The 14,317-nt window shown below is 37.3% G+C and overlaps 1 long non-coding RNA gene across 4 annotated transcripts in view; it reads left to right on the top strand.

Annotated features, from left to right (window-relative positions):
- Positions 1–14,317, top strand: part of LOC130848916 (uncharacterized) — a 68,286-nt gene that overhangs the window by 15,613 nt on the left and 38,356 nt on the right. For all 4 annotated transcript variants that reach the window (XR_009052629.1, XR_009052630.1, XR_009052627.1 and 1 more), the window contains exon 2: positions 167–270. This is a non-coding gene — a long non-coding RNA (uncharacterized LOC130848916). The remainder of the gene's footprint in view (positions 1–166; positions 271–14,317) is intronic.

The raw sequence follows: 14,317 nt of genomic DNA, 5'->3' as shown, positions 1-14,317 counted from the left end.
TTACGAACATAATAAAACAAAAAAAAATGCTACTTTTCCGTGCCCAGTGAGTGCAGAAAAAAGAATTTTCTGCAACCACCTAAACTATCAAGTGTGAAGGTACAATAAGACAATTTCAAATAAGCAAGATCTCAAAAAATTTACTTCTCATTTTCCTTTGTCTCAGGAAGCTACTGGAGGGGGTGCTCTATCAAAATGAGGGAATAAACCAAGAGGAAGCCAAGAGGTGCTGGAACCAGAAACTCCAACTACTGTTATAAAGGAATAGAGGTACTTTTCAAATATTTTCATAATATGGAAGATTGAAATAAAAAATTGAAGGAGTACAAGTGAAAGAAAAAAAATAGTCAAGAAAATAGAAGCTAGAAATAAAAAGAAAAATACATACTCTGAGCTTGTACAATTTCAAGACTGGGATGGCAAATCTGGCCCTTAAATTTCCTGGCATCCAAAGCAAAAGGTAAAACGTGCTCAGTAGCAAATCACATAATGTCCTTAAGATAAAAACAAAGCAGTTGTTTCCCAAATGACTAATTGTAGATCTGATGAAAATGATCCTTAGCTCTTAATTTTGCAATTTAGAATATTGTGTTTCATGTGACTGTTTCTTATAGTATACCTATGGCTCCAAATATTATTAAGTAAAGGCAATTCTGTAAGGACTAAATAATGCCAAGGGCATGTGAATGGCTAGTAAGGTTACTACTAATTTGTTCCTCACTAAACTTGCTGGGAGGCTAGAAGGCAGTTGGAGGGTTAATCTTTTATCCCGAACAATTTAGCTCTTGCCCCACACTACCTCCTCGAAGCAAAACATGCTCTTTTAACTGCACTTGCCCTCCTTCGGAGGCAGTTTAGCAACTGTCTGGTTACTGGAGCATGTTCATTTGGGGTCTTTAGCCCCACCCCAAGTGGCTCTTCAGAGTATGCCTTCCCACCTTAATTTCTGAGAGAAAGTTTGGTGAATACAATTTTCTCTAATGCATTAGATTTCTAATGATGTCTTAGTACCTTTAGGCTGGATCTTCTGGTCCTCCCATTAATCCAACTCTAAATACAATCTATACAGAAAACTTTCTGATGGCCCTGTTCTTGCAACAGATAATCTTCAGGTTATCATGTCTCTCAAGCAATCTTCCATAGGCATTTATTTCCTGCAGCCAGGCTTATATTAATAATTAAGATCACATTTAGTTAGAAGCTATAAAGTTTGGACAACTTTTCAGTTATCTGCCACATATCATCCCCTAACCATTGATGAGAATTTACTGTACCACCTGCGTAGTTCTCAGTTTTGAAAAATTCAACCCGTTATCTTTTCATTTGATATATTTTCCATTAATAATATTGTTAATGAAAAGTCAAGTATAATTTTTATAATTCATTGAATGTTTGCTATTATTTAACCTATAGTTTGCTAGTTGTTGACAAGCATTTGGAAGAAATATATTTTTTATTTAAGTATAGTTAATTTACAATATTGTGTTAGTTTCAAGTGTACAGCAAAGTGATTCAGTTTATATATATAAATATATATACATATTCTTTTTTGTATTCTTTTCCCTTATAGTTTATTACAAGATATTGAATATAGTTCCCTGTGCTATACAGTAGGACCTTGCTATTTATCTATTTTATGCACGGTAGCTTACCTCTGCCCATCTCAGACTCATAAGTTATCTCCCCTCTTCCCCCTTTGGTAACCATAAGTTTGTTTTCTATGTCTGTGAGTCTGTTTTGTAAAGAAGTTCATTTGTATCATATTTTAGATTCCACATGTAATATCATATGATATTTGCCTTTCTCTGCCTGACTTACTTAATATGATAATATGTAGGCCATCCATGTTGCTGCCAATGGGGCATTATTTCATTCTTTTTTCTGGCTGAGTAATATTATACATATATATAAAACATCTTCTTTATCCATTCATCTGTGGATGGACATTTAGGTTGCTTCCATGTCTTGGCTATTGTAAATAGTGCTGCTGTGAAATTGGGGTGCATGTATCTTTTTTGAATTAGAGTTTTTTCCTGGATATACGCCCAGGAGTTGGATTGCTGGATCATATGGGAACTCTATTTTTAGTTTTTTAAGGAAGCTCCATACTGTTTTCCATAGCGGCTGCACCAATTTACATTCCTACCAATAGTGTAGGAGGGTTCCCTTTTCTCCACACCCTCTCCAGTATTACTTATTTGTAGACTTTCTGATGATGGCCATTCTGTTTGGTGTGAGGTGATACCTCATTGTGGTTTTGAATTGCATTTCTCTAATAATTAGCTATAATGAGCATATTTTCATGTGCCTGTTGGTCATCTGAGTGTCTTTTTTGGAGAAATGTCTCTTTAGGTCTTTTGCCCATTTTTTGAGTGGGTTGTTTGTTTTACTGATGGTAAACAGCATGAGCTATTTGTATATTTTGGAAATTAATCCCTTGTCTGTCACATCATTTGCAAGTATTTTCTCCCAGTCTGTAGGTTATCTATTTGTTTTGCTTATGGTTTCCTTTGCTGAGCAAAAGTTTTTAAGTTTAATTAGGTCACATTTGTTTAATTTTGGTTTTATTTCCATTACTTTAGTAGGAGATGGATCTAAAAAAATGTTGCTGTGATTTATGTCCAAGAGTGTTCTGCCTATGTTTTCCTCTAGGAGATTTTTAGTATCCAGTCTTACATTTAGGTCTTTAATCCATTTTGAGTTTATTTTTGTATATGATGTTAGAGAATGTTCTAATTTCATTCTTTTACATGTAGATGTTTAGTTTTCTATTTGTAGACTTTTTAATGGTGGTCATTCTGACCAGTGTGAGGTCATTGTAGTTTTGACTTGCATAAAAAATATATGTTTAAAATTGCTTTTGAACTAACCCTTAGAAAGATAAATTTGTGTGCTATTATCTCCTTTGTGTCTAGTAGAATATGTTTATTTACACATAAATAGCTAAATCACTGACATCCTAAAATTCAAAACCTTAAAAGTAGACTTATGTTTGTATAGTATTATTAACTGTTCTTTTCCAGGAAACTTATTAATAAGGTTATTTTTCAAAGTAATAAACTGCCTGCCTGCACTTACAGGCCAGTTATTACTATGCTAGAATTTCTGTTGTCTTTAGCAGAGGCCAGAAAAGTTTGAAATTGAAGCCTGGAAAATGCCACCATAGCCTGATAGAGTCCGTGGTAACATTTTTATTCTCACTGGAAGTAAATTACTATATACTAAAAGAAGATTCAATGAAATAATATTTCTTCACAGTTGTCTACATTTATCATTGCTGTAAAAATATATCTAACCAATTCTTTTATTTTTCATGACTACTACTAATTTTTGGCTCTTTTTAAAAATAGAAAAATGTTTTTCTCAAACTTAATGTGACTTATAAACAGTGGTCTCTGAAGTACTTATTGCTGTGTTCTTGTAAATATAACTCATAAATTTAGAAATCATTTTTGTAAATGAGAAAAGTCACAGATTTTAGAGTTTTTTCCTTTGTAAAGTTTCTCCCAAATTTAGCAAACTATTTTGACTTGAGGAAATTTTCAGGAGTGACATCAGCAACATGGCAAAGTAGGAAGCCCTGGACCCTTCTTCCCCTACAAACACACCAACTCAGCAACAATTTATGAACAAATTCACTTTGTGAGAAATCCAGAAATTAAATGAAAGGCTCTTGTACCCTGGGTGAGTGCAAAACCAGACTCACCTGAGCCAACAGGGAGATTCAGAACACCCTCTCACCATTGTCCTGCCCCCAGCACAGTGCCATACAATCAGGAAGAGACCCCATAGCTCCTAGCTTCTCCCAGGGAAGGGAAGGCATTGGTTTGTGTATCAAGCACCCCAGCTTTTCAAAGGGGGCTCCCCAGAGGACTGGCTTCTGTTTTGCAAGTCTTGGAAATATGGGGGGTCTGGCACAGTCCTGCCACCTGAGGGAGAATGGAGATAGCAGCTGGCTGGTAGATGTCATAGATCCTTCTTCCTGCTCAGCATAGAGTGGACAGATAAAACATCCCAGCTCTCATCCACCCCTTGGGAAGGGAAAGAGTAGATCCATGTGTCTGGAGCCCCAGCTTCTCTGGGGCTGACCAAAGAACTAGAATCTGTCTTGCCAGTCTTGGAACTCTGATGGCTCTGATGCAATCTAGCTGCTTGGGGGATAATGGAGATAGTGGTTTGGGCTGATAGATACAATTGATACCCCTGGCATAGCACAGAGCAAGTGGACAAAAACTATAACTTCCTGCTTCTTCCTGGGGAGGGAAGGGAAAGCATTGATACAGGTCCCCAGAATCTCTGGCGGGGCTGACCAGTGGGAGTCTTCTCTTGTACAAGGCCAGTCCATGAAGACTGGGAGAGGTGCCTGCTTTGTCTAATGCACATATATCAATCTAGAGAGAAAAGGAAAATGAAGAATTAGGCAAAGGTTTTCCAAACAAAGGAGCAAGATAAATCTCCAGGAAACTGACCCTAATTAAATGGAGTTATATTATTTACCTGACAGAGAATCCAAAATAACTGTCATAAAGATGCTTACTGAGGTCAAGAGAAAAAAAATGCATGAGCAACGTGAGAATTTCAACAGAGACAGAAAATATTTAAAAGTACCAAACAGAAATCATGGAACAGAAGAAAACAATGATTGAACTGAAAATTTCAATAGAGGGGTTCAGCAGCCAACTAGATCAAGCAGAAGAAATGATCAGCAAACTTGAAGACAAATCATTATTGGAAATAAATCAGTCAGAGGATGAAAAAAAAAGAATGAAAGAGAGTGAAGAAAGCTTAAGGGACCTAGGGGACTTATGGGATAATCAAATAGACTAATGTACACATTATGAGAGTCCCAGAAGGAGAAGAGATGGGGAGAGAAAAGACCAGAAAGCTCATTAAAAGAAATAATATCTGAAAGCTTCCCAAATCTGGGAAAGGAAATGGATGTCCAGATCCAGGAAGTGGCTCCCCACCAAAATATTAAGATAAACCCAAAGAAATCCACACCGAGACACACTGTGATCAAATTGTCAAAAGTCAGAGACAAAGAGAATTTTGAAAGCAACAAGAAAAAAGTAACTTGTCACATATAAGACTATCAGTGGATTTTTCAGCAGAAACCTTGCAGGCCAGAAGGAATTAGAATGATATATTGAAAATGCTGAAAGAAAAAAAAAAGCCAACCAAGAATACTCTGTTCAGCAAAACTGTCCTTCAGAAATGAAGGAGAGGGCTTCCCTGGTGGCGCAGTGGTTAAGAATCTGCCTGCCTCCATGTCCTGGCTATTGTAAAGAGTGCTGCAATAAACATTATGGTACAAGTTTCTTTTGGGATTATGGTTTTCTTTGGGTATATGCCCAGGAGTGGGATTACTGGATCATTTGGTAGTTCTATTTGTAGTTTTTTAAGGAACCTCCAAATTGTTTTCCATAGTGGCTGTACCAACTTACAGTCCCACCAACAGTGCAGGAGAGTTCCCTTTTCTCCACACCCTCTCCAACATTTGTTGTTTCCAGACTTTGTGAAGCAATCTAAATGCCCATCAACAAATGATTGGATACAGAAGATGTGGCATATATATACAATGGAATATTACTCAGCTATAAAAAGGGATGAGATGGAGCTATATGTAATGAGGTGGATAGAACTACAATCTGTCATACATAGTGAAGTAAGTCAGAAAGAGAAGGACAAATATTGTATGCTAACTCACATATACGGAATCTAAAAATGGTACTGATGAACTCAGTGACAAGAACAAGGAAGCAGATACAGAGAATGGACTGGAGAACTCGAGGTATGGGAGGGGGCGGGGGGTGAAGGGGAAACTGAGACGAAGCGAGAGAGTAGCACAGACATATATATACTACCAACTGTAAAATAGTCAGTGGGAAGTTGTTGTATAACAAAGGGAGTCCAACTCGAGGATGGAAGATGCCTTAGAGGACTGGGGCAGGGAGGGTGGGGGGGACTCGAGGGGGGGAGTCAAGGAAGGGAGGGAATATGGGGATATGTGTATAAAAACAGTTGATTGAACCTGGTGTACCCCCCCCAAAAAAAATAATAAAACAAAACACTTTTTTTTTTTTTTAAAAGAAAAAAAAAAAAAAAAAAGAATCTGCCTGCCAATGCAGGGGACATGGATTTGACCCCTGAGCTGGAAAGATCCCACATGCCACGGAGCAAGGAAGCCCATGCACCACAACTACTGAGCCTGCGCTCTAGAGCCCTCAAGCCACAACTACTGAGGCCACACACTGCAACTACTGAAGCCCGCAAGCCTAGAGCCTGTGTTCCATAACAGGAGAAGCCAGCGCACTGAGAAGCCAGTGCGCTGCAACTAAGAGTAGCCCTCACTTGCCACAACTAGAGAAAGCCCGCATGCAGCAATGAAGACACAATGCAACCAAAATTAAAAAATTAACATAAATTAAAATAAATTAAAAAATAAAATAAAGGTGATGGCTGTACCATTATAAAAAAAGAAAGAAAGAAAGAAAGAAGAAGGAAAGGAAGGAAGAAAGAAAGAGAAATGAAGGAGAGAGAAAGATTTACCCAAATAAAGGCTGAGGGAGCTCATGACTTCTAGACCTACCTTACAAGAAATGCTAAAGGGAATTCTTCAAGTAGAAATGAAAGAATGCTAAACAGCAACATAATAGCATAAGTAACTTTGGTAAAGATAAATGTAAATGTAATAAATGTAAAAAATAATAAATAAAGATAACAGATGTAAATTGTGACAGCAATAACATAAAGTGTGTGGGGGAGAAGTTAAAATATGTGGTTTTTGTATGTGATTGAACTTAAATTGTTACCTTCAAAATAGACTGTTATAACTATAAGCTATTGTACATAAGCCCCAAGGTAACTACACACACGTAAAAAATCCCTATAGAAGTTATAGAAAAGGAAAAGATAAAAGAAAGTATACCAATACAAAAAATCCAAATACAAAAGAAGACAGAAAGAGAGGAAAATACAGACAAAAGAAGTACAGGACTGACAGAAAGATAGAGAAAATGAAAAAGCAGAGGACTTTGTACCAGATGAAGGGACAGGATAAAACCCCAGAAAAATAACTAAATGAAGAAGAGATAGGCACCCTTCCAGAAAAAGAATTCAGAATAATGATGGTGAAGATGATCCAGGACTTTGAAAAAAGACTGGATGCAAAGATCGAAAAGTTTACCAAAGACCTAGAAGAAGTAAAGAGCAAACAAACAGAGATATGCAACACAATAACTGAAATGAAAAATACACTAGAAGGAACCAATAGCAGATTAACTGAGGCAGAAGGGCAAATAAGTGACCTGGAAGACAGAATGGTGATAATCACTGATGTGGAAAAGAATAAAGAAAAAAGAATGGAAAGAACTGAAGACAGCCTAAGAGACCTCTGGGACAATGTGAAATGCACCAACATTCGCATTATAGGGGTCCCAGAAGGAGACGAGAGAGAGAAAGGACCCAAGAAAATATGGGAAGAGATTATAGTTGAAAACTTCCCTAACATGGGAAAGGAAATAGCTACCCAAGTCCAGGAAGTGCAGAGAGTCCCAGGCAAAATAAACCCAAGGAGAAACACGCCAAGACATATAGTAGTCAAATTGACAAAAATTAAAGACAGAGGAAAGTTATTAAAAGCAACAAAGGAAAAATGACAAATAACATACAAGGGAACTCCCATAAGGTTAACAGCTGATTTCTCAGTAGAAACTCTGCAATCCAGAAGGGAGTGGCACGATATATTTCAAGTGATGAAAGGGAAGAACCTACAACCAAGAATAGTCTACCCAGCAGGGATCTCATTCAAATCCAACGGAGAAATCAAAAACTTTACAGACAAGCAACAACTAAGAGAATTCAGCACCACCAAACCAGCCCTACAACAAATGCTGAAGGAACTTCTCTAAGTGGAAAACATAAGAGAAGAAAAGGACCTACAGAAACAAAAACAAAATAATTAAGAAAATGGTAATAGGAACATACATATTGATAATTACCTTGAATGTAAGTGGACAAAATGTCCCAACCAAAAGACACAGACTGGCTGAATGAATACAAAAACAAGACCCATATATATGCTGTCTACAAGAGACTCACTTCAGACCTAGGGACATGCACAGACTGAAAGTGAGGGGATGGAAAAAGATACTCCATGCAAATGAAAATCAAAAGAAAGCTGGAGTAGCAATAGTCATATCAGATAAAATTGACTTTAAAATAAAAAATGTTACAAGAGACAAGAAAGGACATTACATAAAAATCAAGGGATCCATCCAAGAAGAGGAGATAACAATTATAAATATATATGCACCCAATATAGGAGCACCTCAATACCTAAGGCAAATGCTAACAACTATGAAAGAGGAAATGCAAAGCAGAAATAGAGACACAGACGTAGAGAACACACATATGGACACCAAGTGGGGAATGTGGGGAGGGTTGGGGGGGAATGAATTGGGAGATTGGGATACCAAATTGTGCACTCTAAATATATGCTGTTTATTGCCTGTTAACTGTATCTCAATAAAAACTCTTAAAAAAAATAAAGAATTCTTGTTCAAGCAAAAAAAAAAAAAAAAAAAAGAATAACAATACCTATGGTGTCTCAGAACTGGTGAGACAGCTTAAGGGTATACACTGAAGTGCATGTGAGCTCTCGTGCTAGTTTGCTCAAAGGAGAATGAGTTTCTAAGGAAGGAAGATATGGCCTTTCGGCCAAGTGACCTGACCCTAAGATTGTGGTGATTTGAAGACCTGTGAAATTTGTTTTGGTGAAACTGGGTGTATGGAGGAGAGAAATAGAAAAATGACTTGGTTAAAAAGGTGCTATAAAGAAGGTAGACTTGGAAAAAAAAAAGTACAGGACCAACAGAAAACAGCTAACAAATGACAATAGTATATTTTTTCCTATTAATAATTACTTTAAATGTAACTGGCAGGCTTCTCTGGTGGTGCAGTGGTTAAGAATCCACCTGCCAATGCAGGGCACATGGGTTCAGTCCCTGGGTCAGGAAGATCCAGCGTGCCATGGAGCAACTAAACCCATGTGCCACAACTACTGAGCCCATGTGCCACAACTTCTGAAGCCTGCACACCTAGAGCCTGTGTTCCGCAACAAGAGAAGCCACCACAGTGAGAAGGCTGCACACTGCAGTGAAGAGAAGCCCCTGCTTGCCACAACTAGAGAAAGCCCACATGCAACAACAAAGACCCAACACAGCAATAAATAAATAAACAAATAAATAAAATGTGACTGGCACAGAGTAGCTGATGTATTAAAAAAAAAAAGAGAGAGGCTCAGCTATGTCTGTCTACAAGAAACTCACTCTAAGGCTAAAAGTGAAGGGAAGGAAAGTATTCCATGCAAATGGTAACCAAAAGAGAGTGGTGGTGGTGGTGGTGGTGGTGGTAGGGTGCTATACGTATATCAGAAAACAACAGACTCTAAGTCAACTGTCACAAGAGACCAAGGACATTATATAATGATTAAAGGGTCAATCTACTAGGGAGATATAACCATTATAAATATATATGCACCCAACATTGGAGCACCTTACTATATAGAGAAAACATTGACAGAAATGAGGGGAGAAATAAACAGCAATACATTAACGATAGGAGACTTCAGTATCCCATTTTCAATAATGGACAGAACATCCAGATAGAAAATCAGTAAGAAAACAGAGGACTTGAACAACACTATGACAAATGAAACTAGTAGACACATACAGAACATTCTACCCAAAGCAGAAGAATACACATTCTTAAATGCACACAGATCTTTCTCCAGGGTAGATCACATGTTTGGTCACAAAACAAGTCTTAGCAAATTTAAGAAAATTGAAAACATATCAGGTTTCTTTTCTGACCACAGTGGAATGAGTCAACAGTGGAAGGAAAACTGGAAAATTCACAAATACAGGTTTCTCCCACTATCTGAAACTACAGTGTTCCTGTGAAACCTTTTGTAAGCCAAAATGGTATAAAGGGAAGAAGCAATTACCTTAGGACACATCTTGCTAATGGACACACACAATAAATCAAGATAAAGCACAGAGGGACTTCCCTGGTGGCACAGTGGTTAAGAATCTTCCTGCCAATGCAAGGGACACAGGTTCAACCCCTGGCCCAGGAAGATCCCACATGCCATGGAGCAACTAAGCCTGTGTGCCACAACTATTGAGCCTGCACTCTAGAGCCCGCAAACACTACTGAAGCCTGTGTGCCCTAGAGCCTATGTGCCACAACTACTGAGCCCATGTGCTGCAGCTACTGAAGCCTGCATGCTCTAGAGCCTGCATGCCACAATTATTGAGCTCACATGCTGCAACTACTGAAGCCCATGCGCCTAGAGCCCATGCTCTGCAACAAGAGAAGCCACTGCATTGAGAAGCCTGCACACTGCACCACAACAAAGAGTAGCCCCCTGCTCACCACACCTAGAAAAAGCCTGCATGCAGCAATGAAGACCCAATGCAGCCAAAAAAAGAAAAAGAAAAGAAGAAGAAGAAGAAGAAGAAAAGCACAGATGCTCACAGGCACAGTTCAAAGCTGTGGTGGCTTCATGTTAAGATGCTGAGTGTAATTCCCAGGGAAGAAGCTTTGTGGTGCCTCTTTCACTGCTTGGAGTGAGCACTGCTTCTATAATGGCTCACTGCAAAACAAATGCTGAATGCTATTTTCACTTTTTACCTTTTTCTTTTCTTTCTTTTTTTTTTTGTAAAAGTGAAAACCCCCTTCAGATTTCTTTAGGTTAGTGAAAACAAGTACTAATGTAAGTCTTTCATAAAAGTGAAGTGGTGTAAAGTGAACTTTTAAAAAGTGGGGGATACCTGTATGTGGAAATTAAACAACACATTCTTGGACAACCATTTGGCCAAAGAAGAAGTCAAAAAAGGAAATTAGAAATACCTCAAGATAAACAAAAGTGAAAATAATATAAAACTTATGCCATGCAGCAAAAGCAGTACTAAGGGGGAAGTTCATAGTGACAAATACTTACATTAAAAAAGAAGAAAGATCTCAAGTAAACAACCTAACTTTACACTTCAAGGAGCAGAAAAAGAATAACAGACTAAGACCAAAGTTAGTATAAAGAAGGAAATAACAAAAATTTTAGTAGGAATAAAGAAAATAGAAGGAAAAAGAAAAGTCAATGAAATGGAGTTGGTTTTTTTAAAAGATAAAATTGAATACTCAGACTAAGAAAGAAAAAAAAAAGACTCAAATAGATAAAATCAGAAATGAAAGAAGAGACATTACAATTGATGCCACAGAAATAAAAAGGACTATAAGAGACTACTGTGAACAATTATATGCCAACAAACTGGATTACCTAGATGACATGGATAAATTCCTGGAAACATACACCATACCAAGACTACATCATGAAGAAACAGAAAGTGTGAACAAACTTGTGACTGGTATGGAGATTGAATCAGTAATCAAAAACCTCCCAACAAGTTTGGTTTCACTGGTGAATTCTACCAAACATTTAAAGAAGAATTAATACCAATCCATCTCAGACTCTCCCCCAAATCAAAGATTAGGGAGCACTTCCAAATTCATATTGTAAGGCCAGCATTACCCTGGTGCCAAAGCCTGATGAAGATACCACAAGAAAAAAAAAAAAAAAAAACTAAATGAAATATCCCTAATGAATATAGATGCAAAAAACCCTCAATAAAATACTAGCAGATCAAATCCAGCAGCACAGAAATAAATCTATGCATATACAGTGAACTAAACTTTGACAAGGATGCCAAGAATAAACAATGGCAGAAGGATAATCTCTGCAACAAATGGTGCTGGGAAAACTGGATATCCACATGCAAAAGAATGAAATTGGACCCGTCTCTTACGCCATACACAAAAATCAACTCAAAATGAATTAAATACTTAAATGTAAGACCCCAAGCTATAAAACACGTAGAAGAAAACAGAGGGGGAAAGCTTCATGACCTTGGTCTTGGCAATGATTTCATGGACATTGAAAGCACAGGCAGCAAAAACATACATACATACATATAACTACCTCAAACTAAAAATCTTCTGTACAGCAAAGGAAACAATCAACAGAGAAAAAGGCAACCTACAGAATGGGAGAAAATATTTGCAAACCATATATCTGATAAGAGATTAATCTGCAAAATATATGTGATAGTTAATTGTGTCAGCTTGACTGGGCCAAGAGATGCCCAGATAGCTGGTAAAGCATCATTTTTTGGGTGTGTCTGTGAGGGTGTTTGTGGAAGAAATTAGTATTAGAATTGGTAGAGTAAATAAAATCCACCCTTACCAATGTGGGCAGGCATCATTCAATCCATGGAGGGCCCGAATAGAACAAAAATGTGGACCAAGGGTGAATTCTCTCTCTTCTTGAGCTGGGACATCCATTTTCTCCTGCCTTTGGACATCAGAGCTCCTGGCTCTCAGACCTTTGGACTCAGACTAAATTATATACCAGCTTTACTGGTTCTCCAACTTGCAGGTGGCAGATTGCAGGACTTCTTGGCTTCCATAGCCATGTGAGCCAATTCCTATAATAAATCTCCTCTTATATCTATATATCTATATCTCTGTATCTATATCTATATCTATTTCTATTTCTATATCTGTACACTATTGGTGCTGTTCCCTGGAAAATCCCGACTAATATAATATATAAGGAACTCTTACAACTCAGTAGTATAAAACTAATAACCTGATTAAGAAATAGGCTAAAGATTTGAATAAACATTTTTCCAAAGAAGACATAAAAATAGCCAACAGACATGAAAAAATGCTCAATGTCACTAATCATTAGGGAAATACAAATTGAAACTACAACGAGCTATCACCTCACACTTTTCAGAATGGTTATTATTAAAAAAACAAAAGACAAATGTTGGCAAGGATGTGAAGAAATTGGAACCTTTGCATACTGCTGGTGGGAATGCCAAATGGTGCAGCTGCTATGGAAAACAGTATGGCGGTTCCTCAAAAAATTCCCAATAGAGCTACCATATGATCCAGCAATCCCACTTCTGGGTATCCAAAAGAATTGAAATCAGGATATCAAAGAGCTATTAGAACACCTATGTTCATTGTAGCACTGTTCACAGTAGCCAAGATGTGGAAACAACCTAAACTTGTTCATTGACAGATAAATGTGATACATACATACATATGTAATGGAATACTATTCAGCCGTGAAAGAAATTCTGCAATCTGCAACGACATGGATGGACCTTGAGAACATCATGCTAAATGAAATGTCAGTCACTTAGAAACACAAATACAGCATGATTTCACTAATATGAGGTATCTAAAATAGTCAGACTTATAGAATCAAAGAGTGGAATGGTGATTGTCAGGGGTTGGGGAAAAGGGAAAAATGAGTTATTTATCAACAGGCATAAAGTTTGTTAAGCAAGGTGAATAGGTTCTAGAGATCGGCTGTACAGTATTGTACCTATAGTCATTAATAACGTACACTTAAAATTTTGTTAAAAGCATAGGTCTCATGTTGTGTTCTTACCACAATAAAAATTTTAAACTGCTTTTTAACTGTAATTTTCAGTTGTTGGAATCTTGAATTTTCTCCACCTAAAAGTTCTGAAACTCTCTGCTATATAAAAATATCATTTAAATCAGTAGAGAAACTAGTTAACTTGGATGTAAGGAGAAAATCTATAGCCATAGGCACTTATAGCTAATAATTGTGACTCATTGCTCGTCACAATCCCATCAAATTCAAAAGCACATATTAACACCAGTTAAACTAGCTAAAGGCTCTCTAGTACATCATCTAATTATGGACAGAACCAATAATATTCTTTGTTCAACTGACAGTGTTCTCAGTGTTAAATTCATTTTGTGAATGGAATAGAAATAAAATATTCTCAAACATTTTAGAAACTGGTAAACTGAAGAACTGTTTAAGTACAAAGCTTTTTTTAGATCTTTGCTTTCTAAAAATCAACTGGCCAGCTACCTGAAATGCTAGCATGTGATACCAAACCTGCCTGCTGCCTCTACCTCTCTCCTCTCCTAGACAGTGAGCTCCTTAAGTGAGAAGTTGCGTCTTTTCACATTTGAAACCTTAGAGCTTAGGAAACAAAGACAGCACCCAGTAAATTCTCGAGTGAATTTGAATGACTAGCAAATAACTGCAAAAGGTGAACTATTATCACCAGTATTTTGGAGTGAATCAAATAAGGCTCTCTACTCTTATCCTCCTACGATCTCTATTTCATACCCTTGAATAAGTCTGGTTTGATTTTGCCTATATGCTTGGGGTATGTGTGTGTGTGTGTGTGTAACATGAATGTTT

This window comes from Hippopotamus amphibius, chromosome 3 (genome assembly GCF_030028045.1).
Source record: "Hippopotamus amphibius kiboko isolate mHipAmp2 chromosome 3, mHipAmp2.hap2, whole genome shotgun sequence".
In the NCBI taxonomy this organism is placed as follows: Eukaryota; Metazoa; Chordata; class Mammalia; order Artiodactyla; family Hippopotamidae; genus Hippopotamus; species Hippopotamus amphibius.
This window is presented reverse-complemented; position numbering and strand designations above follow the sequence as displayed.